This window comes from Cuculus canorus, chromosome 4 (assembly GCF_017976375.1).
Source record: "Cuculus canorus isolate bCucCan1 chromosome 4, bCucCan1.pri, whole genome shotgun sequence".
Lineage (NCBI taxonomy): Eukaryota > Metazoa > Chordata > Aves > Cuculiformes > Cuculidae > Cuculus > Cuculus canorus.
The window spans coordinates 35,796,072-35,823,333 of record NC_071404.1 but is presented as its reverse complement, the minus strand read 5'-3'; positions in this window follow the sequence as shown (position 1 = coordinate 35,823,333).

Sequence of the window (27,262 nt, the reverse complement as noted above, 5' to 3'; positions counted from 1 at the left end):
GGAGAGATTTAAACAGCTCACACACCTCCCACCAAAAAAAAAAAACCCAAAAAACCAATACAAAAGAGCCAAAGGCTCCTTTGATAATAAGTGACTCTTAAGTGCCTTTGCAAGAACCGCCCCCCCCCCCCCCCCCCCTTATAGTACAGTGCTTCTAAAGGAGGGAAGAGGGAAGTGAGTAGGAATGCAATTTTGATAAAATTCACATTGGGAACTGGATACTAAAAAATCAAAACACACACAGGGAAAGTTCTGCTACATGACCACTAGAGCAAGCTAGGAAAGTAGTTTTTTGAATCTTTTGGCACCATAGGCAGCTATTAGAATGACACGTAATGCATGCTGGTGCTCGGACTTTAAACCCGATGATGGCACATGCATTTAGCTGCACAGAAGACATCAAAGTGAAACCTCTGTAACTGGTGAAAAACAACTGGTAAAAAAACAGACCAAAGGGTCTGGGTTTGTCTTCCCCTTCTCCCCTTCCCTTTTCCAACCCTGAGATATCCAAACTAAAGTGATACAGACTGAAGCCAACAAAGATTAACCTTCAAGTCCTGAGATTTTAAATGGTTTCCACAGCAGAGATGCGCTGTTCTATTACTTTTTATAGCAGCTGGTTATTAACACTAACTAAAATAAACCTGCTCACTCTCTATTAAATTCTTTTCACAAGCGTAGCAGGAGCCAATACGCCTGCATGTTTGTGTCTCCAAGGCATCCAGAGGCAGGTGTTTAGGTTAAAAAAAAAAAAAAAAAAGGAAAATAATAAAACTGTCTGTGCCAGCGCTTTGCCCTAAGCATGAATTGCCCTCAATTACCAAGCCTCCATCACAGCTATTCCAGGCTCAGGAGGGAGGACAGCACCCACACATCCCTCGCTGGGAGAGGATCCTGTTCACCCCACAGCCAACTTCAGGCTTAAGGGCAGCAAGTGCTCACAGCTGCTCGCTGCCTGGGCACGGCAGCCACAGGGGGTGTCTGGGTTGGGGACATAGAATCATAGAATACTTTGGGTTGAGAAGGGACCTTAAAGATCATCCAGTTCCAAACCCTCTGCCATGGGCAGGGACACCTTCCACCAGATCAGGCTGCCCAAGGTCCCATCCAACCTGGCCTTGAACACCTCCAGAGATGGGGCAGCCACAGCTTCTCTGGGCAGCCTGTGCCAGTGCCTCACCACTCTCATTGTGAGGAAATTCCTCCTTATGTCTAGTCTGAATCTGCTGCTGTCCAGTTTATACCGATTCCCCCTCTGTCCCTCCCCAGCTTTCTGGGCTGCATCAAAAGCGGCATGGCCAGCAGGTCGAGGGAGGTGATTCTGCTCCTCTATTCCTCTCTTGTGAGACCTCACCTGGAGTATTGTGTGCAGTTCTGGAATCCTCGGCACAAGAAGGAGATGGAGCTGTTGGAACGGGTCCAGAGGAGAACCATGAAGATGATCAGAGGGCTGGAGCATCTCCCATGTGAGGACAAGCTGAGAGAGAGCTGGAGAACCAGTTGGAGAGCTGGTTGTTCAGGCTGGAGAAGAGCAGATTCTTAGGAGACCTTATAGCGACTTTCCAGTTCCTGAAGGGGCTACAAGAAGATGGGAACAAACTTCTTAGCAGGGCCTGTAGCAATAGGACAAGGGGTAATGGTGTTAAATTAAAAGAGGAGAGGTTTGGACCAGATATTAGGAGGAATTTTTTTTACACTGAGGGTGGTGAAACACTGTAATAGGTTGCCCAGAGAGGTGGTAGGTGCCGCATCCCTGGAGACGTTCAAGGCCAGGTTGGGTGGGGCTCTGAGCAACCTAATCTAGTTGAAGGTGTCCCTGCAGAGGGGTTGGACTAGATGACCTTCCTGGTCTCTTCCAACCCAAACCATTCTTTGATGCTATGTTGATCCACAGCATGGCACCTGGCTGACGCAGGCCTGGCATGTCTTGCTGGGCCCAGTGCCACCTCTTGCTCCCTCTCCACTCTCCCTGTAGCACACCGTTCCTGCAGAGGAGGTGGCATGTTCTCTGGAGGGGCAGCAACGCCAGCAGGACCCTGCCTGCTGCCCTCAGCCCGCAGGCGCTTGCCACAGCCCTGCTGCATCACACAGCCGCACCAGCGAGTCCTGTTCTGCTGCGGGCTGAATTGCACCTGGACGTGAGTAGCTGCTCAATACCACCTTGTTCCTTTTTAAACGCAATCAAAGGGTGCCAGCTGGACTGCTGGTGTATGCATTTATTAAAATATGTGAGGGGTTTTGTTTTTAACGGCACAAAAGGTATTTACAGATGGCTTTCATCTGCAGCCAGTGAAGTGCAACAGTGTGAAGATCGCTGCTTCAAACAAAGAGCAGCCTGCTTCTCAGCTTAGCTGGAGGGAGCGTGCTCTGGCTGGAGGCAGCCCCACGGTAGCGGGTGGCTGGCTATGGCTGTAGGCATTGCCACAGCCCAATACCAACGCCGGCCCAGCTACTGCAGGGCTACAGCTGCCTTGGCCGGGAGGGCGGAGGGGAAGGGCTCGGCCTGGTACTGTGCAGCAAAGCACGTGTGTCTGCACATGCCTTGAAAATTAATTTGTAATTTTTTGCTCCTTAATAAATCAAAGAAGATGCCCCAATAAATCCTGCTCCTCAGGAAGAAAGCAGAATGCCAGGAACTGCATGGAGTAGAGAACAGGGCTATTTTTCTTTTCAGTGCCAAGCACACATCAGTGACACTCGGTGCTGTGCTGGGTCAGGCCTTCAGCCTCTGCTAAGTTAATACCAACAATTCCTTCATCTAAAGGGCAGATAGTAACAGTGGGGGCCTCCTTGCACTTTTCTGCCTTTCGTTCCTCCTGTTGCAATAGCCTCTGAAGGAGCTGCACTAATTAGTTGCTCTTGCACTTCTTGGGTGGCTGGAAGAACACAGTGCCAATGACCTCATGCTTTGCAATGTACCTTAACAGCTTATTACTGCGATTGCATGGCAGCAATGGTTCATTTTATAGTTACTTTGAAAGAGACATTCCTCTAGTGCTGAAAAATAATCTAAGACTAATGCACAGTCTCTCCAGAAGACTGCTGTTAAACTGTCTATAACCAAGTGTCCAAACACTGCACTGCTGTTTCATTTGCTTAACATTGACTCTCGAGCAATTAATATGCCTGACATAACAGCACACTACAAGGCCCATAAAATCTGTAGCAGTAGGGGAGTGAAATGATTATAACATTTTTTTTCTTTTTTTCAATAATACCAGACTACAGTTTGGGCACTGTAATCTTTTCAAAGCAAGAAGCTGAGCTGTGTCTGAACAGCTGTTGTTTACTGAAGCAATAATTAGCAATGAACCAGTAGAAATACTGGCTACCTTCTGCAGCAGCTCAGCGGTCATTTGCACCCTGTGCCTGGAAACAGAGGCTCTCAGCTTCACACGTAGACTATGCTTAATAAAAATCTCACTTAACTAACTTTAAGAAAGGAAATATTAAAAATGGCAGCATCAACCAGCCTTATGAATACAAGTAATCCCGCTGAACTCATTGTGAGCTGGAAGGCACAGATGGCAGCTCATACCAGATGTTCCTAACACAGTGGTTTGCAGCTGGTGGGGGACAGGTCATTGCTGCAAATGAGGTGTTGGGTATGGTCCTGCTGAATGGGCTCTGCTGGGTCCAGGCAAGGCCGGCTGCACCCCACTCCTGAGACTGAAGCCTCTGGGAAATCACATGTGCAAAGCCATTTGCCAGGTCTGCACATCTCCTGGTCTTGCGAGGCTGTTTAGCTTAGTTTGAGGGAGCAGCAGAACAGCAGTAAGAGAGAGGAAAAGGGCTGAGGAAGACAAGGGAGCAAAGGCGTAGCCATGGGCTATGTTGACGATTGACCTCCTGATGCCACATCTTGATGAAACCTAGAGATATCTATGATCTTCCACTGAAGGAATCACTGGGGAGAAAGCAAGATATCCCAAAGTAGCCATCTGTTTATCAATAGGGCATGTTGCTGGTACATACAAGTTCACAACCAGGAATCTGAGAGTTAAATATTCTCAGCTCACATGCTAACCACCTCGTTACTGTCAGCAGTGGCATACATATTCATCCCCTGAAACCAGATGAAAACATTAATATACAGCTGTACACATCCCAGTTAAGACTCAGAAATCAGGGTATGAAGTGAGGCTAAAGCTAAACCATTCTAAAGGCCCACTGCTGTCCAAAGGAATAATTGTATGCTTTCCTCCCAGCTCTTCCCAGCCAAACCTTCCCATTCCTTTGGCCAGCCACTTATATATATCTGATCCTGTTGTGAGCCACTTTGAGAACCTAAATGACCTCCTCCGCAGAGATGCATTCTGAATGGTTCTTAGCTCTCTGGAATGCATGAGGCAGCATGAGAAGAGCACAACCCAAGTGAGAAGATAAGAACATGCAGCCAGGGAGACGGGCAGGATCTTGCTGATCAGAGTCAGTTTAAGCGGCTGTACCATAACAGTTTCAGTCACCTGCTCCCACTCTGGCCTAGTAAATATTTAATTACTTAGTTAAACATAAAACAGAACTAACTTGAGATTGAGAAGGCGTACTCATACTAGCAGTACCAGCCTTAAGTTGTCCCGTCTGGGCTATTAGAGATGGAAGTTTAAGTCTTCATGTTTTAAGTCTCCAGGCTGGTAGAGCACTGGAAGCAGTCGGTCTCCAAGGACCCAGGGAGGGCTGTCAGCCACACCAGAGCAAGCAGGATGCTCCACAAACAGACATCTGCCCTGCTCCAGAGATTGCTTTTCCTGCATGAGAAGATTTGCCTGCCAAAACTGATAGGTACATTTCCACTAACAGCCGTCAAATCAACTACAGAAAATAAAAACACTCTGATGGAAAGTTCCTGACCAGCACCACATGATAAGCTAGAAATTTTTTTATCTCATTACACCTGTAGCTCCTTAGAACTCCCTTTTCTGGCTAGTCAAGTTGTCATTTTGAGCTGGAACTCTGACGTTTAGAGACACAGGGGTTTTCAGTTAAATTAGAGAAAATATATTTCAAAGTTTAATTTTTTGTTGGAATATTATTTTTTTCTATATTACCAAGAAATGATAGCTATCACTTCTGTCATTGGAAATCCAATTAGAGTCATGGGCTAGTAAAAGAAAAGAAAACCAAGATGCCAGCACAGACCAGACAACAGAGCAGTACATTTTCACTGGGTGAGCTCAGCAAAGTAAGATATGTCAGACAGTGAGCATGATTTTAAGTCTCTCAGATTTAAATAGGAACCTAACTGTTTTTTCAGCAACCCTTGCCACCCCAGAGTAAAGTGCAGAAGTTCAGTCATTTTAAAATAAACACAGTGATATTTACATAAGTGTAAATAAAATCAAGTCACAGCATGCCATACCTTTCAGGTCTATTAAGACATACCCCATGTGGTGCTGTGAGGCACAAGGCCAAATGAGTTCAACAACCCAAGAAATAGAATAGTGTCCTCAAAGTGGCTGGCCTGGGGTGTTATTAAACAGAAACCTGAAATTTCTGGAAGCACAAGGGATTTGCATTTCCTCATTCCTGTTGTAATTTGCATAAATCATTGCAACCCAGTAAAGAAGCGTTATCTGTTTTCTGGAGTTGTATTTCTCTTCTCAGTCAGAGTAGACAAGAAACATTCAACCGAAATGCTATGGATGTGACTCTAGCTGACAAACAAAGGGAGATATGGAGCTGACAACCCATAGTCAAGGAAGCCTGGTAAGCCCAGATCTTGCAGCCCACGCATCACATCAGATGACATCATGCTTTAGTGCACCAGAACGTGAGGACACAGAAGCTCAAATAAAAGCCTATCTATGCATAAAAAGTGGAAGTTTTAATGGTACCATAGGAATTTAGGATACAATCCCCATCAGAGGGTTCACATGGGTTCAGCTACTGTGACTAACAGGATTTATACAAATTTTGATCAATACAGTTCCCTTACCAAAACATTTGTATTGTACAAAATTTGTAGGACTAATTAGGATATGACAAGTCTTCCACTGAAATTCCTGGATCGAGTTGAGGGTTAGGTGTTTAAAAATAAACAAACAAACAAAACAACTGCATATTATAGTAAAAACCTCCCCATACTTACCAGCTAACATGAACAGCACAGTAGTTAACTGTCAGGTACATCCCAGCTCAATACCCCCACCACAAAAATGCTCGAACAATGTGTAGTGTGAGAATCTTTTTAATAGGAAGGAAAGGCAGCAGCTGTAGATGGAGTGGCCCAAGGAGCTTATCTTTGGCTTTTACTGTCCTCCAGATCAAAACCAGCGTGCACAAGAAGGAGAGCTGGGGGAGGCAGAAAGCCACCCAGCTTTGCTCCCTGCCCAGAGTGACTCAACATTGCTGCCCAGGAAGGGAGCAGTTTCTCTGTACTGCGTTGCAGGCTTGGGACCTCAAAAGACCTCGCCCTGTGAATATTTCTCAGGGACTTGTCTGGCAAGAGCAAAAATCATTGCTCAAGCTCATACTATGCCATATGTACCAAGCATGTGTCACAGTGCAGGTATGGTGCAAAAGCAGTCGGGGTCCCAGCACCAGTGACATTCACAGCCCCCACAGAGCGGAGAAGGATCAGGTGCTGAACAGGAGAGGGGAAGCAAAGTGGAAAAGAAAGAAAAAGAAAAAGAAAAGGAAGTACTGGCTGAAGAGGAGAATATTGATTGAATAAAACACCGATAGCAAGTAAAGAGGCAGGAAGAAAGTGACTGTACCTTATGTAGCACAGAGGAGGCAATGTCACAAAGGGCTGGAAGCAGGGGAGAAGGCTCAAGGTCCTGATCTTTCTCACAAACTTGTATTATACTGGACCTCCTCTTCATCTGCCCCTCAGAGAGTCTTCTCTCCGTAATAGATCTCCACAAGGCAGAATAATAGGCACAGGCTAAAAACTAGGGATTTCAGAAATGGAAGGCGCTATCCCACCATCTAATGAGGGTTATAAACTTCTGCTTGTCATTCCCAAGCCACCTCAAGACCCAGAGTGGCAGAGGGCCAGGGTCCTGTTTTCCGCACCTCGAAGCCACAAAGCTTTTCCTTCAAGTGCTTTGCAAATCCCCAAGAAGACTCATGCTCCTCGTGCTCACAAGACCAGCAAACAAACCTTATTAATGGTATCTTGATAATCTACACGGCTAGAGAGAGTGCATATTACTTCCTTGGACTGAGAAGTAACATCTGAGAGCTCTCTTCCTGTTTATTTCAGGATATGTTCTCTCACTACATTGCTGGGGAAAGCCAAGGTGAATCTGTTCACTCTCCTCTCTCCCAAAACTTGTGATTCAGGCTATAATAGCTCTATAGCAGTATATTTCTAGGGTATTACTATAGGCAGAATTGGAAAGTCTCCTAGGGTGAAATTTTACAATTACTGGCCCACTGCTCAGCGTTCCCGCTAGGCAAGCTGGCCTCGGAAGCAGCTGCCGGAGAGGCTCAGGAGAGAACCTACGCACCTTCCAAGGCCACAGGTCTTGTAATATTTCTCACCACAGGGGAGAGACGGAGGTGAGAACAACAGAGGTTCTTGAAACATCGCTCTTTGAAGTGCTCATAACATTGTACAAAAGAAGCCAACATTTATCCCCATTTTACAGAGAGATGATAAGGGTTGCAGGCAACGACAGTCCAGGAGCAAAGTCAAGAAACAAACCTCATGCCTCCCAGTTTCTACAGGTCTAACGCTGGGAACAGGCTGCTGTCATAAGGATCTTCTCATAATGACAGTTTCTTCACAAAGGCACTGACATTTCAGCAGTAATGTTAAAAACATTTCCACTAGTAGTGGTGGGAGACTTAAGTGCTGATGTAAGTGCTGATGTAATTCTCATGAAAATGAGATTTGAAACAGGATCTACAGTTCCCTGTAACAGACCCAAATGTTAACTTGTGTTACAGCTGCCTTCCAATCAGCATTAAAGCCAGTTTCCAACAGTTTAAATGCTTTTCACTGGGGAAGCTGAAAAATTCGGGGATGTCTTAAGCAATTCAGCGGATGCTCTTAAAAAGTTTTGCACTTGTAGGAGATCCTCTAGTGAAAAAGGACATCTTCAAAGGCATACCAGTATCTACTTCTGATTAAAAGCTTAGCTTAGTATGCTGCTTGAACACCACTGGGTGCATCCTGCATAGCATATTCTGATCAGCAGTGCAGTGAACATTCAAAAGAAATATTTTTCTTTTCCTGTTAGTTTATACGAAGTTTAGGATTTAAAATGGCTCTTGACTGAAACACAAGTACCCTGCAGTCAGCAGAGACAGCCCTTGATTGACTCTGTTCAGAAACATAGCTCCTGCTCTACATCTCCCGTCCCAAAGGAACAAGGAGTCACAACAAAAATCCTCTGGTTTTCTACTGGTACTAGTTGTGTTAGTGGCCAGGCAATCATTAGCTATCAGCAGCTCCCAGAGCTTAGAACAAGTACTTGGGGAAGTTCAAGTCAAATTTTATTGTCAGTGCTGAATGCACTGCCACATTTACAGCTTTCCCATGCTGTGCTGCACCAAATGCTGTGCCCCTATAGCAGAAGCCTAGGCTCCTAACATTTATGAACAGTGAGTTGAAAATCTACTCAAACTACATTGTAAAAGAAGTGACACATGCATCTATATTTCAAGCATCAGATGCAATTTCCTTATGAGCTTACTACCGAAGTCTTCCTGTCCTCTAAATAACCTGCAGACTAGTCCCCTCTTGTTCTTCCATTAAAGAAGCTGTGCTGCAATACCGCTTGCAAAGGGCACTTGTGCCATGCTTCTATCTCCCCCAAGGTTATCAGGAGCCAAGCCACATCCCCACATCTCCCAGCAGTGCTGGCTTCCTAAGAGATGTAGGAGCCTGTTAGCAGCCTGCCTGTATGTTCACGTAGTAGTCTGTTAGAAAAGCAAACCTCAGCTGAAGCATAGGTGTTTGTTTTATTACAACAGGTTTTTCTACCACTTCTCCAGGGAGAAAAGAAGGAACTTTCTTCCCCACAAATGTAACTATTCAGACTAAGAGGGCATAAAAGCTGCTGCCACTGCTTAAACAAGAATAACAATGGAAGGAACATGAGACGCCAGGAGAGGCATTTGGTATGCAGCGAAACTCATACAAGCAACAGAGACTGACACCTCACGGAGGAAGGGCCAATGAAGGTCAGAAAAATTATATTAGGAATCTCTGCACCACTTTTAAACTAGAACGTTGCCAGTGGCCTTTGGTGTAGTTTTCACTATGTTCGTATGGTAGCTATTCATTGTTGGGTAATTATCTTGGTTTATTTTTCTATTTATTTATCGAGTAAATCAAACTAATAAAAATCCAGCCCACAATTGCCATGGGAACACTCCAACAAGGACAGATGCAGTGTGTAGCTGCAAGGAAAGAAAGCAGGCTTCAACTTTATTAAATTATACACAAGGCAATCAATACAACTTAACACAAACAGCCCTTGCAGGCTCTGCACTAACCATCCAGAAGGCTCAACCAGTAACTTTACGGCTTCTTGCAACATCAAACCTTAAGAACCACCACACCAAGTTTCTGTAAGGAAACATGCTACAGAATGCAGTCTTTCTTGCCCTTTCCTCATGTCCTTCTAAAGGGAATCCCAGAAATCATATAGTCTACTTTTCTACCCACAGACATGCAAGGTATTTTTTTTTCCTTTCCCCAAATCCAATAGATCTGTGTTGAATTCTTGCTTTGGTGATCCCAGGATTTGCGTTGAAAATTTAGTCCTAGTCAAAATAGTATATTTAGGTAATTTCAAACAGTTTCTGAAAGCAGAAATCAAATTAGTCTCAAAAATCTGAATTGTTGTTTAGCTTAACTTGGTCACTGTCTCTGCAAAGATGGATGGCAAGAGGCAGGAAAATAGAAAGTAGAGAGGAGATTAAAGAGATAAAGGGCCTACAAAGCTCATAGCAATTTTTCTCCTTAATTTCCTCATATTCAAGGTAATGCCACCGAGGGAAAGCCAGCAAAAAGAATTGCACACACTGCCCAGACTGTAGTTGTAACAGGCAGTCTCATCACTCCCGATCCTTTGTACCACTGGCAGTGAGAGTTGTCTTTCTGGACACTGCAGAGAGTGAAGGTGCCAGGCATTTGATTAGGCCAGATCACAGTCTCCTTAAGTCCCTCAGCTGGGAGCCATCTGGCAGCAACTCACTCTGTGCAGGTCATCCTTTCTATTGCAATGCATTCCCACCTGCCAGAGCGCTGTGATTATCCTCCCTGCTCATATCCTCTTAAACTTGTCCCAGCAGTGCTGACAAGACCCCCCTCACCCTTCATTGCAAAGTTAGGAACAGGCCCCATCGCCTTTCTGCACCGGGCATCCTGAACCAATTCTAAGAGCTCTTTTCTTTATTTCTAGTCCTCTTCTGACGACAGTTTATCAGGAATCAGCTCTGCAATTAAGCAATACCTGTACTGAGAACTTTGCAGAATAAAAGATAATATTCATTGCTTTGCTCCCTCTACCCTGTTTCTGGGATTATTTGCTATTTCATTTCCCATACCAGCCAGCATTGTCTCCAGCCCCTAGCCAGAAGACACACTCTCTCTGCCTGGCAGAACTGCAGCACTGAGAATGCAACTTCAAAACAGGCAGGCGCCAATCTTCTGGCACAAATCTTCCCTATTCAAGTCATTTAAGCCATTAGTGAGTGACATGATACTGTTTATCCAGGACAGCCATGCAGCTTCCACCCAAGCTGTCTTGCAGCATCCCTAATATCTGTGCCTTATCTACTCTGCCTACAAGAAGTCCTATGTGGTGCCATTCCTTCCCTTTGCTGTTCCCCCACGTATAAAGATAGGTATTGGTGCCTTTAGATAAACTTTCCTCAGCTACAGGAACTGTGCCTTCTTTTATTAACTGCAAATATTCTGCCATCTGTATTGCATTATTCCCATTGTATTTTTCTCTTTGTGTTCTCAAGTCACCATTACGTTGCACACTAAAATGACTGTGGCAAATTCTGCCGATGCTGCGCTGGTAGTAAGACTTGTGATTTTGATGCATTGATGCAATCTCTTAACTAATAAGCAAGTACAGATCCAACTTGGAAGGGGTTGTGTTCACTTCCATGATTTCTTATTTGAGCTTTCTGAATGGAAGTGGATTGAGAGTGAGGCAGTCAGAGTTAGAACTGTTGCTCCCTATTCCATCCTATTTAGGACAGGTTTTTGTCTCTCATTTCCTTCTCTATGAGGTGTTTTAGCAAAGACTTAAGAGTAATATCATCATTGCCAACAAGATTGTGTTTATTCTCCATTGAACTGCACAATCACACAGTTACAGAAGAATTAAGCACTGCAGGATTTACCTTTACCATACTACTAAGTTATTTCAACATCTTAATTCTCATCTCTTCTGATCAAATAGTTTTAGCTGTTTTAAAAGTAACAGGTCGATTGTTTCCTTTCAGCTTAACCCTCTAAAGTATATTTCATCCTTGAGGCTGAAATACTGCTGAGTGGCATTTGTTAGTAAAACAGATTTTTCCAGAGTTTTGGTTCACTTTTCTTTTTGTTGAACTTCACTATGGCCAGCCAGCTATCATAAATGAGACATCATAGTTCTGTAAATAAAAGATGTTTCTTACTTAAGCACAGGGCTGTGATAAACATTTCCGTATAAAACTGTTTTCTAATTAGTATGTTAAGGTTGGTATCATTTAGATTGCTAAAGTCTGTCTTTAAAATAAAATATGAATATGCATCTTGTCACAAAATCAAGGTAATAAAATGTTCTGTGGCAACAACTTGATGATTATGTTTTTAAAACCGAGTTAGCTAAAAACAGTGACTGACTCACGAAGAAGACAGCATGCATGGAGTACCTTATGAAGGTGCTTACTTTCTCCATTGCCAGTATTTGGTTCCAATGATGACTGTCCAGTAGATCAGGATGCTTGCAAAGAGACAATTCCTAGCAGAACAGAGCTGAAAAGAAAAAGTACTGTTAAAGCATTGTCAAATATGACAAGTCCTGATCTGGAACCTAACTTTACTCTCAGACTGAGCCTGGAACCAAAATCTGAGCTCTGAAAAGCCTTGAACTCCGCAAGTTCACATCTGGGTCCAATCAGACAGCTCAAGCCCATTTCCAAGCAGAGGTAAGCTGAAAGGCATGTGGTATGCTGGGGAGACAAACCACAGATGTTTATTGTGCTCTTGCGCCCTTAGCAATTGTTTTAATGGGTTGGAGCTCCTAGGAGACCATTTGACTTTTGCTCATGTCTATACGGTTCTCTTAGAATGCTGACTGTGCAGAAGCCTGAAGCTGTCAACAATCTGCTTCCAGTGTTATTTCAAGGAAAGAAAAGTGAAGTGACATCTGATCTGTTGAGAGAGGATGGGGACGGGGAGTATTTTTAATATATAAAGCAACAACAAAAATCTGTGTGGGATCAATACTACAATCGATACCTTCTGCCCCTTCAGAAAGCACAGCTTAGTCTGAAGCAGGTTTCTCCCCCTCTGTTGCAACAACTGTCCATTAAAAAGACTAGTACTTACCTTGCCAAGACCGCATTGTCAGTAAGCGTTCTGAAGCTCTGCAATAATGATTATTGTGCAGTATTGCATTTTAATAATTCAAATAAAAGTGGAACATTATGATCTCTATGGCTAAGTAAATACTTTGTTGCAACTCCAGCCTTGGAAAGCATCCTCCATTTCAGAAGAATCATGTCTTTGCAGAAATGAGCGTTTTGAAACCACTGGCTGCCTTTACAATGAGCAGCCCTGGCAGTTGCTGGTCTCCTCCACTCTATGCAGAGGACAAAATCCATGTTTGTGAAGATCATCATCATGTGATAACTATGGTGAAGCGATCTTTTGCTTGTACAGTCGGACTTGCACAAGCAAGAATATCCATCTGTATGAGGCATTCAGCTCCTTTCCTTTATTATACAGTCATTAAAATTTGGAGCTGGAACCTCATCAACGCCAACAAGAAACATCTGCCTGTTCAGGCAGGAGTGACTCCACGGCGTTTCATTTTGTAATGGCCCTACAGGAACCTGGTTTGAACAGAGAATGTGAACTGCAGAAGCTACTGCATGAATTCACTAGCCATGAATTTCCCCAGTTCTTTCATCCAAGAGCCTAAGTGTGGCAGAGAAGGCAAGGACGGTCCTTCCCCTTTGAGACCATTAGCAGAGATGCTAAGTGAGAGAGGTTTTGTAAGGGGCAGTAATGAAGGTGAGTGGATCATGAAGAGATGAAATGACTCAAGGACAGAGAAGGTGAAAGAATGCCACAGTTTTGCAGGAAGGAGTACAGCTTTCCAGGAAAGAAAAGAACTATACAAAATTTGAAAAGAAAACGGAGGTCAGAATTAAAAAGAGAAGTGTGACTACTCAAGGGCGTTGGTTTCAGTGGGAGAAGAGTTAGAAAATGCATTGCTTAGGCTAGAGAGCACACCAGGGGAGGCTACCAAACATGGATGGTAAAAATATACTGTTAGTAATGTTCAGATGGACTAACATGGCACACAAATTGCTGGACCTCCCTGGTAACTGGGAATTTTACAGACTACTTAAAAGGCATAAGGATTTTACTTACTGTTTTGCCCTAGACAGAACCTTTTGTGGCCACTGAGATTCAGACAGTATCAAAAGGGCAAATTCTGAAAGCGTGAATGAGAAGGGTTTCTCTTGCCAAGGATGCAAAGCATTTTATTTTTTTCAGTTCTTATATAAATATGACAACACAGAGGCTCATTCCTCTATGCACTGGGTAAAGGTTTGTCTATTGCTGTTGGACAATTCCAGTACTAAAAATTTGGTGAGGCTGTCTTCTCTGTTTATAGTGGAACAATAAAGACAAAGGACATTTTCTAATCTGCAAATCATGTAGCTCAAGGGTCTCTCCACTATTATGTGTGTGCTTTTCTACAACCCTCAGAAGATAAGATTAGATTAGATGGAATATTATCAGAACTAATGTATCACTAGAAAATGAAAGAAGGTGCTGTCTATTAAAGTGCAACAAAACTACTAAACAGGAAACGGATGACTGGCTACAATAAATCAAAGCTTAATAAGGCTTTCAATCTATGTGGTTTTTTTATTTATAGCAGAGAACTGAATAGGCTAATATTTCTCATTCAAATTTACATAAATACATTCTTTGCTGTCTGGTAGGTCAAACAGAGCCCTGGTAGGTGCAGACACAATTCCCCTGGCTTCTGAGAAGTCAAAGTAACCACGCTTTTGAGGAATGTGTTGCTCTGACAAACAGCAGAGTCAAAAGTACTCCATGACAGATAGAAAATTTGCATTTCCATTAGCGAAGCCTTTGTCAAATGAAATCCCTAAAGGCAATGAAGAATGTGTGTGGAAGGAAAATGCAGTGCATTAATTTACCACCACCCCAAAAAAAAAAATTCACTGCATAGTTCAATGAAACGTAAGCTGAGATAAAAGGCAGAAGGAAAAGATTTACGTTCCAGGGGGCCATACAATAAAGGGATAGTGATTTATGCATGCTTTTGCCACAGGATAGCCCAGAAAAAAACTGCTTTTAGATAGCTTGGCTGGCTGGTAATTTATCAAGGATTCAATTCTCCTATCCTGTTCAAAATTAGCATCTGCTCAAATAATGCCATTAAGACGTACTGAGTTAGGGCACAGGAATCAAACAAGAGTCTGCACCTGAGCCTCTTTGATCCCCTGAAAAACCTGGCCTAGATGCTGAACTAGTTACAAAAATAAGCCCAGTTCTACCTTTTCAAAAGTGTATCAAAATATGGATACATATTGAAGGAGAGTGTATCATCTTTTTGTCTGATATCTTTAAACGATTAATGAAAATACTGTCTTTAATAAGAGTCCTGTTCTTTTATGCTCTGTGATTCTTGTTTTTTGTCAATTAAATTCTTAACTAGAATTAATGAAACATGTGTGGAATTATGCATAAAACAAGATACTATTTAATGTGAATAAAAATGTTAGAAAGTGGTCCTAAGTTTAATTTTGCCACCCCATAAAACACATAAGTATTATCACAACTAACTCTGACTGGTTTGGAATGTCTATATCTTGCATTAGTTCTTCATTTATATTTTATATATCTATTATCAAGGGTTGTTTTATCTTGATACTGGTGGATTTAAATTTATGGAATTGGCATGAGGAATGTGCAAAGAAACACAATATTGTATTAGTCAATATTGGTTTCCCCAGAAAATGTAGAGCATTTCAGGTGATTATGCATCATAAAGACTAACCTAAGAGCATACAAAATTAATGTTTTCAAATCTTACTAGTTTATCAGTATGTTCTTGCCCACCATAGCCCATCCCACTGGGAACTGGCCCTTTCCACAGTATTACCTTCTCTTCTGATACCCCTTCCTCATTCTGGTGCCCACGGCTGTACAGCATGAACTTGTTGCGGTCCTTACCAACATTTATATGAGCTTATCTGCTTTGTTGTGGCTATGTAACGCCAACAGCTTACCTGGACTACTACATTCAGATGTGGAAACCAGATCCCAGCTCTGAGGTGCTCAGGGAGAATACCTTTGCATTGTTTTGTGCGCTGTCGATAGCTCTAGGAGTACATGCATTCTCTTTATTAAGTCAGCTAATAAAAGTAAATTTATCTCGCTGAGAAGTCTTTTCAGGAACAGCTCAAATATTTACATACCCCTTTTCATGCAGAACTCTCACAAGTTCGCTCTATTGATCACAGTTCAGACAAGGCAACTGCCAAGTAAGATTACAGTAATTCTTGGATGGGTATTCTGGTTTATTCCTCCTCCTGGATACACTCCTGTTGTATCGGCACATGCCTCTGCGTGATGGGCAGTGCTTGTAAACTATGACATCAAAAGAAAATCCAAAAGCTTGACCCCAACCAAAATAGTCATATTAGAACAAAGGTTATGAATTAACTAGGTCCAGAAGCATAAGTCCTAATAACATCTTCCCCTTCAATGGGATTTGTGCCCTTAAGTCATCTACAAACTTTTTAAAAGTATTTCCAGGAGTAAATTAATAGGTTGTCTGACCATCACACCCTGCCAGAAAATCACAGTCCTATCAGAGTGAGAGTGCATGTTCTGAGCTGCAAACAACATGTCTACAATAAAGCTGTTTTCTTCAAGCATTAAGAAGTATCTCACCAGATGAATTAAAGGACTGTGAGACCATGCACAGTGGGTGGCAGCCTATTTTCTATTTGCTCAGAAACAGGTGTAAGTTGCTTTCATTATGCTTTTATAAAACAGTGGATTTTCTATTAAGTATTACTTTCTGGTTTGGGTTCTTTCTGCCTCTGTACCTATTTATTCCTGCCTCACTAACTTTATTGCTGGCAAAGTTTTTCAGCATTTCCTTCTATTTTTCTCTCCCCTTTTCATACAGCAATAAATATTATTCAATTCAACACATGCATACAAATGGCTTCCATTAGAATTTTAATCTACTTTCAAAATGAAAGAAAAGCTTTGTATAAATCTTTTTAACTTACCAGAACATAAATTCAGGCAGGGACATATCCACCTAGGCTGAGCAGTGGAGTTCACAGCCTGCTGTCCTCGTTCATAAATTAATTGAGGTCTCTAGCTGCTGTAAATGAACAGTGCATCCTGCAAAAGATCATATCTGTCAAGATTGCAGATTGGTTTCTATCAGAGTTTGCAAAAGTCAGAGCGCACAATGCTTTCATTATGTCTATGAGTATGGCTTCCCAACTGGAAAGAAATGTGTGTTTTGTTCTGTTGGGCCAAGATTTACAGAAAGCAATTTTCCTCCACACTCCAGCTATGACAAACCTACTGAAAAAATGTCATTTCATGACTTCTTTCTTTCAGTCACCTTTTTACTGAAAAATATATATTCTTTCTGCTCCATGTGTATGCACCAACTGTGACATTTAATGGCCAAGGAAGGTTAATCACAGGTGAGTACATATCCCTCTTGGATACTGCAAGCTATACTGCATTCACTGCCACTTCTCCATTATAAAGTAAGCGTGGCTTTAGATGGCTCACACAACTGCCTGTTTTATATTACAAATTCATAAATTTTTTAAAAGGCTCCCTAAGATTCTGAGTAGGTAGGGCCGTGAATACTTCCTAGGTGTCTTAAATTACATTCAGGTTGTGACAGAGCATGAAGAGAGTCTAAGGCAAGGTGGGTATTATTGAGTCCTCGATATCATTTTGTTTCTTCCCCTTTGACTTTGCACTGTGAATCTTCAGGCATGTGAGGGGTGAAGTAAAGAGAAGATGGAGCATCAGATCCCACAGTCTGGGAAGTGGAGGTGGCTTGCTTTGGAGTTTTGGGGTTTTTTTAATCAGTGCCATATTTGATGGTCTAGCAGGGACCCTAGACACATAAATACCTGTTTGTGAGAGCTTGGAAGTTAAAAGAAGGGTAGGACTGACCAAAATAACTCTTTATACAAGTAAGTAGAATAGGTACTATTTCAATTTACAGGTGAGAGACTAAAACCCAGACATAGCACATGCATATATTTGCTTGCCTATGTCAGCTGTGCTGGACCTTCTGTCTTAACAGCTGAAGCTATAGAAGAGACACCCCCAAACCACCTTATTGCCAATCTTTCCCTACCTCTGTTCTCTGAAAAAAGAAAAATCTCCCTGTTGAGGTGCACTGAGTACTGCCCCGAAACTGAGTGTCATTCTTTTCTGGAAGCAACAGAAAGCTATCATACCAGATCTTAAAAATGATGGGTAGATTCACTGTAACTACAAACACCAGTCTCATAGAACTCAGAGGTGTATCTCGATACATAAAAGGCTAAAGAGGCAGGGCTAGAAGAACACACTACAGCATTTTGTTTTGTAAATACACATACAACCTTTTAAAGAACACAGATCATTTCTGTTCTAAAAGTTAATGTCCCTGCTAATCACTATTTAAAGGCTTCTGTCCTACTTGAATAGTGCCAACAAGTTATGGTCCATGAAACAAAGGTGGCTGCCAGCCACAAGAGCCAAATATGGTGGCCGCCAGCCACAAGAATATGTACGAGAAATTAATTATTTACTTGGCAGGCTCAGCAGTCACTCTATTATCAAAGCAATTGGAGCAATTTAGCTGTTTTATTAAATACTCAATAGCTCTGACCTGTATCACAGGTGACATTTGGCACCCCCATGTCATGATGCTGCCTTGTCCTACCATGAGACACAAGCACCATGCTGTCAAACTCTTCTCCAGGAAAAAATACTTGTAGGTGCAAACGTCAACTAGTTGTAGTCTAGTTTAGAAAGCGTTTAAAATAAGTATTTTAAGTGTACAATAGCTCTGCGGTAGGCTTACACAACAGGAGGGAAATTTCAGACTGGAAGTTTTTATTACAACTAATTACAGATTCTTGAAGGCGTGGATTGCAGAGGAAACTCTGATAACACATTCACTGTAGCAGGGACGTTGTTGCTGTTACAGGTTGCAGTGACTCTATCAGAACACAGCTCCTCCAAATATTTAATTTCCTCCCATCCTTTATTTTAACAGACTGTCTCTAGTCACAGTCTTTTGAACCAATTAGTGCCTCCATATCACTGCAAACATCTGGAAACACCTCAGTGCCAGTTTAGGCATCATTTAAAGAGGTTACCTATTTCAAGTTGCCTCCTCATCCCTGGGTTCCTGATAACTGTCATGCCCTCTCTGTATTACTCAAAGCAGAAACTGTCCTAGACAGGACCCTAGCAGCTAACAGAGTGCAAACACCTGGCAGAACAGCCCTGTGAGGAAGGACAACTTCTCTTTTCTCTGTCACAGAGTCCAAAAGTCTTCTTGTTTTTTGAGCTACTGTATCCCATTGCAAACTCATCTGTTGTCTACTACTGACCAGCACTTACATTACTTAACTTCTTCCAAAACTTCTCCCTTTCAGGGACTTTCTGTGTTTTGGGTGATGTTTTTCCCATATGCAGTAATTTTCTCTCTTGTAAGCAGGTGGAGAATAGAAGAGTGGTTAAGGAATCTTGCTGTGAGCCCAGTCTCGAGGGCAATTACCTCTGAGAGTCTGGAGTGAGACCCAGTCAGCCCAACTCACTCCCCATTCACGCTGGGAAGTCTAGCACAGCTGAATGTGATACTTTAGTCAGACACAACTAATGAGAAAAACTCTCACACTTTAGACACATTAGTCTCATGTACCGCCTTGGCTAGTAAATGTTTGGCCTTGATTTATCCAGTCTAAGACTGGAAAGGAAAAAGTCAATGAAATTTAATGACCCTCTTTCCTTCCCTGTCCCCTTTTCCTACAAAGATATCATGTGAATATCTCTACCTAGTATTTAGCTTTAGGTGACTAAGGTACATCCTAAATAAACCACACCAACTACAGACAACCGACTGTGATGCAGGATGTAAACCGAACAGTAACTGCCCGAAGTTACAGGAAGACAATCCCCACAATAGGCTTGTCCATCAAACTAGGGGCAAGTTTAACACTGATTTAAAGCAGACAATGCTGATGGCTGTTAGAGTATCTGGCTAAACAGGCCATGTGTGTTGGATTAGATTGCAGACAGTTCCAATGGTCCAGACAGCTCCCCTAATGAAGATCTTGTCTATCAAATGGATCAGAACCCCATCAGCATTAATGACTGGCATCAATCACTCCCTCCCTTTGTTTTCAGCAACAGTGTCACAGTGCTTTCCATTTTAGTAACTGAGGATCTAATGACCACAATACAGAGATAATTAGGTATGTACAAGGCAACAGTTCTGTTCTGTATTTTTTTTTAATTCAGAAAGCTAACGTATGTGGCTGCCACAACTTTGTTATTAAATTCTTGCTTAAGAGACCTAACAGGAGATATATAACAGGAGAGCTGGCTCACACAACTGGTGCATGTGTTTCTGCCCTGTAACCATTCTTAGAAACTGGCAGAGGAATGGATTTCAGGATCTTGATTAGCAAAACAAAACAAAACATATTAAGGAAGGGTGCTCTATGTGTGTGTCCAAAGAGTGTTAGAGGGATTCTCTGTCAAGAAAGTGCATTTCTTTATGGCAAGTTTCCCACTATTGCTATCTATCTGAGGTGTTATAACAACATCTACTTCACCAAAGCTTCTTTCCATAGTTTGCAACAGAAATGGAAGTCAGGAAGCCCAATTTAGGAACATAACCTACACCTTTGCCTGTACAGAAACACAAACTGGAGCACCATCCACTTCAAGAGCGTGCATTAAATTATGCTGGCAGCTGGACAGAAAGCAAGTGTTCACATCAGCGCAGGTAAGTTCTAAAATCTGGAATACAAATACTGCAGAAACAGCAGTCTTGAATACTATACTGCTCTCGTTTCAATGCAGAGAGAAATGTAGGATTTTAGGGCATTATAGAGGGGGCACAGAGAGACAGCTTTCATGTGACATGGAAGACTACACTAATCACCAATGTCCAGCCCTTAGCAAGCGGTTCATCTGTCTCTCAATGTAGCTTTTAAATGAAAGGTGCCTTCTCTTTCTCAAGTTATTGGATTATATACTGACAATAAAGTTAAATCACAGAAAGAGTATCTAGAATATTTAATCACAAAACCAATGTGCATAATTTTAGATTTTGCTTTCTTCCTCATAACTTGCACACACACTGATGGAAGTGTATCAAAGTTTGTGTTCGGTAAGAACACAATTTCAAAAAGCTACTGCTGCCTCAAGGAAAATACTGAAATATATTCTAAGACAGAAATAATTCTATTTATCAATCATTTTTCTTCCTCACCTCTTTGCTATTTAGAATATTTGCATGAAAATGGGATCTTTATTTCCCAAGAGTTCATCAGCAGCTCCTGTTATGGTATGATTTCCATGGATACCAATTGTATGTGATGGTGCAAGCATACACTAAAAGATAAGGAATAAGGAAGAAAGAAATCAACTGCTTTGTTCTTTGGCTATGCTTTTGAGTAACTCCATCAACAAAACCTAAAGCTTTATCTAATTGATTCATCACCCACACAAAAAAAACACTCAGACCCTCTGCCTGACAAGCCCTCTTGTCAAAAATGTCCCCACTTATTTAAATGCATTCAGTCTTTCAAATATTATCTGCTACTCAATAAGAATAAGACCCAGGAATTTAGAAGGTGATAGAGAAAAAAAGCCATTTTAATTTGTGATTTTTTTTAAGCTAAACTTTAAAATTTACTAATTCAGAAATTTGGGTGGTGGATTTCTCCATCTAAAAAAATCTTGATAATGTATTATTTTCAGTAAAATGACTGGCAACAAAAAAATGTAATGTACCTGCACAACTACATAAGCCTGAGTTACTTCACAGTCTGATGTGGATTTTGATACCTATGTCTTGTTAAAATTTATTTGAAGAATACGTTACCTTGGGTTTAAAGCTTTCTCTAATAACGGATTTTGTATGAATAAGTTTTCTCATTTTATAACTATATAAAAAATATTTTTCTGATAAGCTTGATCAGACTATGACACAAGGATTTCAATTTAGCTCAGAAGAGAAATGTCCGGAAGCAAACGGCAGAGTAGGCAGAGAGAACTGTACTCTCTACTCATCCACAGAACCCTGATGTGACTTGCAGGCAAGTCCTTGCAATATTTTAATGTAATGGTAACATGCATGACTTATGGAGATGCAGGAAGACAGTCATAACTGTGAAGCTCTCACCATTATCTATCATCCCTCTTTCCAGTACCTCAAAGGCAACGAGATATTTCACAGGGAAGGATATGCACACACAATGACATAAGAAACTTGGCTAGAGTTAAAAGCAGGGTGGAGAGCAGAGCTGCAGAGGGCCCACAGGAGAGCAGTAGCCACAGAGGCACAGCCCTGGTCCAGAGCACACAGCCGGGAGCACCAGGAATATCTCACTCACTGTGTTTCTCCAGGCCTTAATAGCATCTCCTCCAGCATCTCTCAAGTCACTTCTCAGTTACACTTTGCAAGAAAAATCAAACTTCTCTGTCACCATCCAAATGTCACTGAGCCCCTTGGAGTCTCTGTTACTTTTGTTCTTATTTATCCCCGTCTCAGGCAGCACACTGAGGGGCAACCACAAAAAGCCTTCCTGTAGCTTGCAGGCTCCTGCCTGGAGAGCCCATTCACTAGCTGAGAAGAAGTGGATGTTAACCCTCAGCACAGCCAGAGGGAGATTGATGTAAAGTTTTCACATCCTCCCTTCTGGTATAAAAGGTTCAAAACAAATATCAGGCTGGGGCGGTACAGGCTGGCTGCTGCTCAGCCCCCAGGGCGGGCAGAGGGTCCTGCAATTTGGTAGTCTTTTCCCAGAAACTAAAATCTGAGGTGTGCATACCCTGCAACACACCGGGGCAAGGCTCAAAGTACATACTTTCTGTTTGTTCTCTACTTCTCAGTAGCTTTAACATTATCTCTGGGGTAGATATAAACTCTTTTTTTTTTTTTTTTTAAAACCTTGCTCATCTGTCAGGTCTCATTGCCTGACATCAAGGAGATCAATCTACCTTCCTTAAACACAACTCCTGGCTCTTTCGAGAGGCTTCCCTTTTCAGATGTTGGTCTCTTAAGCTCCTCTCCACAGCCCATCTCCCCTGCTGCATTCTTCAACAGATTTTTTCAAATTAGAACAGACAACCCATATAGACTGACATGCTTTTTGCAGTCCTCGCTGCTCACATCTGAATGTTACTAACCAACCTGCCTGCATTCCCGGGTAGCACAGCCGAGGAGGGTGGGGACAAGAAGTGTCTGCTACATGTGTACAGGCATGCACCTTGGAAAGGACTCTTTCTGTAGTCAGGGAAACGACATGGGTGAGGAAAGTCATAAACACACCTGCCAGATAGTTTTAAGCACCAAGATAGGAAGATCTCTATGGGAAAAAAAAAAAACAATAAAGGAAACCAAGAAAAGGCAAGAAATCCCTCAGACATTATGAAAATCTGCCCTTTGTTTTGGAGACTTTTTCCTCAGGAAGAAAACACATTTGGGCATGCGAGAACATGACCTGTTCTCTCCAACACCAGTTTCTCAGAAACACTCATCTTCCTAGATATTTCTTCTTTGTTTGAGGTGAAGTCAGTCAGTTCTGCGTGCCCAATGCTGGTAGTTATGCCTTAACCTTATAAAACAAAACAAATATGGTGACAGTCCAGTACCACACCATTATTTTGATTTTTAAAGGGACTTATTCATTTGAGAAGAGTGAGGCCTGAAACGGCTCTCTTTTGCTCTCCCCTAATCCGTTCCTATTTCCCCACTATGGGATATGTAAAAGAACGCCTTAGTTACATTGGTTTGAGATAAACGTGCATTTAAAATCAATCCAGGTAAGAAATAGCCTGTACTTGAGGGCAGAATCTGAAATCAGAATATTTATTACCAAGCCATAAAGCTGTGTTTTCACAGATTTTGTCAGGGAGATGTTATTTGAATGCCAATCAGGACATCAGGCTCTTTATAGACCTCAAGCCAGGGAAGGATGTGAGCACATCATCAGCTTTAGCCCCACTGACTTAAAGGATAGTTAAGTACATATTTTACATTTTGTCATGAACAGGAAATACGTAGTACTTTAGTCACCTTAGCTGCAAGGGGAATACACCCACATACTTATACAGGCTTACTAGCTCACTGCAAAGGACGATCACGGCTTTTCTTGCACTCCAAGCTCTGATCAACAGAAAAGGAAATGAACTGGCCAGAAGTGAACAATAGCATTGGACTGTGAAAGTTTTTATTCAAACCAAATGTACAAAGGTACAGTTTTATTATGCCTCTCAGTGAGAGCCATCCCAAACATCAGGCACCTTTCTGCAGGCCTGAGTCAGTCCTAGGGGTTCTAGGATCCCCAGGGACAGGTATCCTGCTGGGCGCTGAGCTGGCTCACCAACACTCATGCAGTAGCACTTCCAGACAGGAAAGTGAACCAGCATGAGCAACGAAGAGAAGAGCAGCAGGAGCATCCTATTTCCAGGGACATCCTGCCTGAACCAAGCCACAGTGTCACCCAGGGAGAGGACAAGTATCCCTTGGATGGAGATGCTCACCATGAGTCCCACTCCATTCCACATAACAGAACGCTGGGGAGGTGGCTATCGTGCTGCAAGACCCCATATTTGAGGGAGGAGGAGTGGAAGATGCAGGGACCCACAACCCTGGCCCATACCGCTTCTGCTATGTGGCCCTTTTGCTCATATCTCTGCAAATCCTTAGAGGGAAAAAGGCTGTCAAAGAGATGACGGGGGCTGCAGGGAGAGACAGTGCGAGGATGCAAGAAAGCAGGGATGGGAGGAAGAGGCAGCAGTCAAAACATACACCTGGAAATCACCAGGAGCTAATGCACTGTGAAAGCTGCTGGCAAGTTTTATTTTCATTATAGAGATGCTGACTCTCAGAACACAGCCTGCCTCCTGCACAGTCCCCCAGATTATGGGCTGTCCATGGGACTCCCTGGAGCAGAGGCTGCACTCCAGCTGCATCAAGCCTGCACAGTAATTTCAGCATACTCCCACAAACTAACCATGCAAGTGCTCTGCAGTGACCTCCTCTTTGTGGCCAGGCACACTAGAAGCATTTATGAAGCCTATTAGTTTCAAAATGCAACTCTAGTTAGCACAAGGGGAACAGATTTTTCAGCATGTATGTTCCCTAGGTGTTCTGAAAAGCTCTTCCAGTGTAGAACAGGGTCATCTACAATGCTCAAGCTCTCCACCCTCCTTCTTACACCAGTTTTTTCTCCAAATCACAGGGAGGCTCTTTCCCTCCCCATTTCCAGACAGCTTCTTACGGCCTTGAAAGGCCTGATAGGTACCAGACCTTTTGTACAAACATGCGCTTCCTTTTCTCTCTTCCTTTCATCCTCAAACTTCAATATTCCATCACAAATTTGTTTTGTTGTCAAGAGCTTTCTAGTCTTCCCTGTTTCTTTCCTCAGGGCAAGTCTCCAAGCACCAGCCAACACTCTTTTAAAGGTGTTTCCACACCTAACCAGCTTCTGTTTTTTCTCCTTTGGAAGACAGATAAGCAATTTTAACAGCAATGAGTAGATTCATATAGACTAAGGCATTAATGACACGGCTGTTCCTTACAGTGTAACATCCCCAGCTGTTACTAAAACATTTCTTCTCCATGAGATTTAAAATCAGAAAGAATAAATAGGATAACCATATCCAATACAATTAAGTATGTTCACCACTGAAAAAGGGAATACATTGAATACAAAATCCTGGCATCTGAATGTGAAGCTCTTTAGCAAAACCTGTCAGCACTTCAAGAAATAAATATGAAAACCATACCACAAAATGCTAGACCATTATTACTAGTATCTTTAATAACAGTACAACCATTAAAGTGCCACATTGTTTACAACACAAAATTAAAATTTTAATTTTAATCAGTCCTGTTTACCCAGCAACATTCTGATTAGCAGTGATTGAACAGTGGAGGAAAAATCTCTCACAACAAGATATGCCACATAAAAGAATTCAGCACGAGTCAACAAGCAGCAACAGCAGTATCCGGCCAACTAAAGAATGTACCCAAGTCTCCAGCAAACCAAGACACAACTTAAGCCACTGAAGTGGTGATTTGAATATATTTTGTTTCCTCTCCTTTGGTGCAGGGAGCCCTTCTGAATATTTGCATGGCAGAACTGAAATACACATTAGCTTGAAACAACGAAAGAACAGGGAGGTAGACAGCTAGGAGTAAAAAATCCCAGGAAACTATAGGCAATTGCTTCTTTATTATGCATTTTTTGGCGCTGGAGCACATTATTCTCCTTCTCCTTAGGGCACTGCTTGTTAAAAGCACAGTAAATAATGTCAACAACTAAAAATCCAGCACATTGAGTTTCATTTTCTTTTCCCCTCATATTTGGATGAGAGGGAGTGCCCTGACCTAGGCCAGATTTTCCAGCATAAACCTTGAGGCATCCAGGCCAGGGGTAGCAGTTTCCCATTCCAACACCTTCTTCTTCCTCCCTCCTAAAAAAAAAAAAAAAAAAAAAAAAAAAAAAATCAGGTAGAGGCACCAACCAAATCACTGTAATTCATGGACTCTGTCACATATGTCTCTGTTTTAAGTGTTTCCCTTCTGCTGCACAGTTCACAGAAAGACGGTGCACTTCACATTCATTATCCGGAGCGACAGGCAGCAGCCCTCCCACCACAATTATCTGGTGCTGCCTTGCAGGCATGGAGCTGCTCAAGGCACCTTTCTCCAGGGATGCCTTCTCAGCAGGGAAGGGGTTCAAAGCTCAGCTGCATCAGTGCCTGTGAAGCATTGAGACGTAAATCCACTGCTTCCTAAGATGTGCAATGTTGAGAAGTGAGCTGCTGCGAGTAAGCTCCTAGTCCAGAAAAAAAACCCAAACAAACGCTGCACTCTTCCATAGTTTGATTAACTGCATGCTTCATTACAGCTTTCACTGCCATTTAACTGAGCTGTAAATTCTGGTTTTTTTGAACGAGGCAGAGACAGTTCACGAATACTCTTTTTCTCCTTTTTTCCCCCTCATTTCCTTCAAGTCAGAGAATGTAAACAGATGAGTTAAGTGTAAAAGGAAGAGAACACAGGTTTAAAGGTTTCGTATAAGGCTTCTTAGACAGTCAGCTCTGTTTAATGCATTTCTACCACTCACCTTTCAGTAGTTCCCAGGCTGAGAACATGGAGCAGATGCAGACTACACACTTGAAACAAGTTTTACCCCTCTGTTCTCAAATCAGAGGGTTTTACATTATATAAACCTGGATTTTAAAGGGAAGGGAGAGAGAAATCTGCTAAAAGAGGCTTTAGTGGTACAAACCCTTTGAGCCATCACCCCTGAAGAGAGAAAGAGTTGGTACCTCATACTTTCAGCCTGTATTATATAAATCCTTTTCTTACCTACAACTGAGAAGAAACAGCTGCAAGCAAATGGCCTTTCAGCTGTGGTCACTTCTGTACTTCATCCTTCCTTAAGTGCTCCCAGTGTAGCAGAAACCCAAGCCAGCTCTGCTGGATTACTGATAAGTACTGCTCGCTGCTCCTTCATGAGTCTCACACAGCTCAACAGCAGCTTCCAGGCTCCTTCCAGCCCACCTGCTCCCCACAGCACCAGCCACACCTCGTCAGCTTATCCCAGGCCTTTGGCGGAGACACAGCCTTCTGTAATTGTTGCTTCAGGATGAGCAGGTGAGGCCTCTGCACTTTGTCCCACCTCACTTGCATCACCCAGCTTCAGCAAGAAAAACCAAGTGTGGCAGGTCAGAATTTTTGTTTATTTTGCTCCTTCTCAGCAGTTTAAAATCCCTGCAAGATTCATTTTGGTGGCC